The sequence below is a fragment of the Nannospalax galili genome, unplaced genomic scaffold, assembly GCF_000622305.1.
Source record: "Nannospalax galili isolate Female #2095 unplaced genomic scaffold, S.galili_v1.0 scaffold128, whole genome shotgun sequence".
In the NCBI taxonomy this organism is placed as follows: domain Eukaryota; kingdom Metazoa; phylum Chordata; class Mammalia; order Rodentia; family Spalacidae; genus Nannospalax; species Nannospalax galili.
The window spans coordinates 4,594,966-4,600,134 of record NW_008360322.1 but is presented as its reverse complement, the minus strand read 5'-3'; positions in this window follow the sequence as shown (position 1 = coordinate 4,600,134).

The following is a 5,169-nucleotide window of genomic DNA, read 5'->3' as shown; positions in this document are numbered from 1 at the left end:
GTGTGTGTGTGTGTGTGTGTGTGTGTGTGTGTGTGTGTGTGTGTATAGGCTCCTTGTCATGTAAAAATATGTGAGGAGTTTACCCAGACCCTCTGTGGCTCTCATTTTGGTATCTCTCTGTTAAATTCCTGGCTAGTCTATTGGTCTGACACTTACCTTGTGTAAACCATGAGCCCAGACTAACACAGCTCTGGGCTGTCCCCATTTATTCCTCTTAAGTTTGTGATTTTTTTAAACTGATATATCACAACATGTAGACTTTTTGCTCCAAGTTTGCTTGACTTCCAACAGTATACTTCCTGGTTTTCATTATCAGCCCACCCTGGTAATGCGATAGTGCTGAACAATTTTGATCAGTTTTCTGTTTAATATCTTTATTCCACCATCATAAAGGTCTCACTTATTCATTTTTGTTAGGTGTAGTATTTCCTTTTACTCTTTTAAACACTAATAAGTGGGCCTATTTCATGGATGTTGGCAAAAGACACAAAAGTCTTGGGTCAAAGACAAAGGGCTTTATTACTCATGGGCAACACTCCTTATCAGCATTATTTTTTTCATTCATTCCTCTTGCCCACAAGACCTATATAAGTGATATGAAGACCAGGTGGATGCTATACTGTAGTGAGCCTGAAGAATCTATTACTTTTGTAGCAAGCAGTAAGCTGTTTTTTGTTTGTTTGTTTGTATGTTTGTTTGCCGCAAGGGGAAACATTGACATCATATCTCAAGGTTGCTCACAATAAACCCTACCCTGAAGAAATAATGGTCAGGGTCTTTCATTGTTGACAGAGCCAATTGCACATGCAGGAGCACTAAAGGCCTATAGGAGACAGCACATATCACTTGTACAATGTCCTAGTTAGCTTTTCATTGTTGTGATAAAACACTGACCAAAACCAGCCTGGGGAGCAAAGAGTTTATTTCAGCTTACAGTCAGTCCATCACGGAGGGAAGCCAGGGCAGAAGCTCAAGACAGGAACCTGGAGGCAGGAACTGAAGCAGAGACCATGGGGGAACGCTGCTTACTGGCTTGCTCAGTTATTTTCTTACACAGCCCAAGCCCACCTGCTTAGTTAGCTATGGCACGACCCACAGTGGACTGGCCCCTCTGACATCAACTAGCAATTAAGAAAATGCCTCACAGATATAGCCACAGGTCAATCTGATGGAGGAGATTCCTCAACTGAGATTCCAGCTTCCCATATGTGTCTAGGTTTACGTCAAGTTGACAAAACTAATTAGCACAAACAACTTACTGGAATGAACTTAATATCCTACACATTTTTAGATGTCTTGTGATCTGCACTGATGTTTCCCTTTTCTATCCCATATTGTTAGGTCTTCTCACTGTCTCTTAAGCATCACTAGTAGTTCATTAATTTTATTAGTCTTTTTCAAGGAGCTATCTTTTGCTCTTACTGAGCCTCTCCGTTTTTAAAATTTCTTTAATTTCTGGTTTTATTTACATCTTGTGGGTTATTTACATTCATATCCTGGTGTGTGTGTGTGTGTGTGTGTGTATGTGTGTGTGTGTGTGTGTGTGATGTTTCTAGATAGTTACTTTTCAGGCTTTTAAAAAAAGATTATGTGTATGTGTGCATGCCTGCTTGTCTGTATGTGCACTATGCATGCACGTGCCCATGGAGTTGAGAAGAGGGCATTAGATCCCCTGGAAGTGGACTTACAGGCAGTTGTAAGCTGTCTGATGTGGGTGTTGGCACCTGAACCCCAGGTCCTCTGCAACAGCAGCAAGTGCTCTTAACTGCTCAGCCATCTCTTCAGCCCCTGTTTTCTAGTAAGTACATTGAAGATTAGAAGTTTCCTTCTCATTAGTTTAGCATGTCCCACAATTTTTGATATACAGTTTTTTTTCTCTCTCTTTTTGAGACAGGGTCTCCCTGTAGCCCCAGCTCTCCTGGAACTCATTATGTAGACCAGGCTGGCCTCGAACTCACAAACATCTGCCTGTCTCTGCCTCCCAAGTGCTGGGATTAAAAGCATGCGCCACCATGCCCAGAGATATACAATATTTTAATAGCATCAAAACACTTTGATTTCTATTATGAGGGTTTTCTTTTAAATATATGAAGTACTTAAAATGTGTCTTTAGGGCTAGAGAGATGGCTCAGTGGTTAAGCAAGCATATTACTCTTCCAAAGAACCTGAATTTGGGTCCCAGCACCTACATCAAGATGGTTTACAACCACCTGTAACTCTAGCTCCAAGGGGATCCAACACCCTCCTCTGGCCTCTGTGGGCACCTGAACTCACATGCACACACACACACACACACACACACACAATTAAAACTATTTTTAAAGTGTCTTTAAATTTCCAAACACTTAGGAGTTTTTCTTGTTATCTTTTAGTTTTAAAAAGCATAAATCTATCACTACTCAAATATCAGATTTATGTCTTCAAATATGTTACAGGTTGGAGTTCTCAAAAAATCGCCAACACTAAGAAAAGTAGCAAGGTAAATTTTATTTTTCGACCAGCCGGACTGTCTATCTGGGGAGTGGAAGTGACCCTGAATGTTGATTGATCAGAGTTTTTATAGGATTACAGTAAACATAGCATAAGCAAAATCTGCATTCACCAATCAGGGTTATATAACATAACAGAACTCTAATTTTAGTAATTAGCAACCAATCATTATACAGACAAGTGATTTAGTCACATAACTTGGCATCCAACTTCGTGACCTTAAAACTAGCCAACTATTCTAGCCATAATAAGTATAATAAGACAGTCAAGGTGAACAACTTGTATAGTAAGAAAGCTGGAATCATCAGTTACTGGGTGGTCATACAATAACATGGTAACAGGGTGGTCTTATGCTCTGTGTCAAGGTGACCCAAAATAACAAGTGGATTACAAAAGGTGACCCAAAATAGCAAGTGGATTACAGAAGCGAAAACAAGCAGTTAGCTAGCTGTAAAATGTCTGGAATTAGCACATTCCATGATTCATGGCTAGGTCAATTTCCCAAGACCCAAGGTTGCCCCCCTTTTCTTTTTGGTGTGGAGCAAAGTTGCTGCTGAAATGATTCTGAACAAAATGGAGTAACTTAGGTAGGTTTGCTGAGCCAGTTCATGTGGAAAAAAAATCTAATTTTGTTATGCTCCATGTATACTTGACTCTGAAGTTTGAAATGTTACTGGATGCCGTAATCTAGGTACGTCAGGATAAGCTTATCACATTGAAACCATTATATCCTTACTGATGTGTGTGTGTGTTTGTGTCTCTGCTGAGCCTATGGAAATGTCTGCGGGAAACTGTAGAATAAACTGAAAAAGACAGAGAATCAAGACCTTGAAAACCTCAGCACTTAATGCAGCAGGCTTCAAGGATGTGAAACCATGGGAGAAATATTTTACATGGAGAAGTTGTCTCTGCCCTGATTCAAGTAACATTTGTCCTCCCTCCTCCTATCTCCCTCCTCCCTCCTTCCCCCCCTTCTCCCTCCTTCCTTCTCTCTCCCCTTTCCTCTCTCCACTTTCTCTCCTCTCCCTTCTCCATTCACCTTCTAGACTTTGTTGCTGAATTTGTCTTGCTTGTTTACATGGCCGGATGGCCCTTAGATTAGACTGAAGGAAATACCAATGAGGAGAACTTGGGGCCACATCTCTACACTATGTGAACAATTTAACATTTTCTTCATGTTAACAAGTGTGTGTATCATGGTGATAAATGTAGAATTTGGAGCAATTTAAAAGAAAGTAGAGGAGTTCAAGCCAGTTACCCTTGACATTAGTGACTTCCAACTCCATTTACGCACTTATATCAAGTTTTGAGTAGGGATGTACATGTTTATTAAATCTGCCACTAGTGAGTTTTTAAAATATTTTATGTGTATGAGTGTATTGCCTGCATGTATGCAAGTGCACCCATGACATGCAATGCCCATGGAGGTCAGAAGAGGGCGTGGGATTCCCTGGAACTGGAGTTACAGGTGCTTGTTAGCTGCCATGTGGGTGCTGGGAACTGAACCCAGGTCCTCTGCAGGAAGTCAGTGCTCTTAACTACTGAGCCATCTCTCCAGCCCCAGTTTTTTAGTGAAAAGGTTTGGAAAGCACTGATTTGAAGAACTGCCAGGGGAAGAGGTACAGGCAGAGGAAACCTAAGAATTTCAATAAGCAAGAAGAGCATAAAGCCAAAGTGGGTTTGGCAACATCAAGGAAATGTTTGAAGGAGACAGGGGTTAGCTTGGTCAGTTTCTAAAGAGAGATTACAGGGGAAATAAGGACCAGTTATATTTAGTAAGGAGGCATTGTTTATCATTGGAGGAGAAACAGCTGTCACAAGGTAATGAATTCTGTTGACATGGTACTTAGTATATCGACCACACAGCAGCATTGCAGGTAGTGCGGGTCTGCTAGGGCCCATTGTCGGTGGCCCACCCTGCGGCTGGGTGGAGAGGAGGCGAAAACTCTGGGCTCTATTTTCAGTATGCCTCTGAGACCAGGTGTGGCCCTTCAGGCCCAGTTTGCTACCCAGGGGCTCCTCAGAACTGGTAAAGCGCCCTTCCTTGGCAGGGAATGACAATTGTTGGCAATAAAAGGAAAGGAGAGAGGATCCTGAACCGGATTTTTGGGGTATGACTGGGATTAGAAGCTGAGGTAAAAAAAATTTTGATTCTCTAAGGCTTTTTATACTTGATGTTTGGTGGTGGTGGCGGTGGCAGCGGCGGTTCATTTGGTTTGATTGTTTTCGATCTACAGATTATTTGGTCTGTAAGGTACAGACACTAGTGGAATTCCTTTCCAGATTTCCCTTGCCTGAAGTCGGGGACTCGCTGGGGATTATTGTAGAAGAAAGAAAACAGAAGCGAGCACATTTGCAGGGTGTCAGTTCCCCAGAGCATTTCCCCTCCTCCGCCCTTGGCCAGCTGCTTCCTTCTAAGGACAGTGCCCCTGATGTTAACCCGACAGGCAGTGGCCTGTCTGCCTCCTTCCTGCGCCCTCCAGCCGAGCCTGCTGGGGTCCCCTGGCCTGGACCAAAGGTGAGATGGCAGGGCCCTTCTCTGGGCGTGGGGAGCAGGCGGCCAGCCGCTGACCTCCACCCGCAGGGCAGAGGGCGCCGCATGCAGCCTGCGGCAGTGGCTTTGGGACAGGGGCTGCGGTGGCCTAGTCCTGACCTACGTCCAGGCGCCGGATAGGGCTT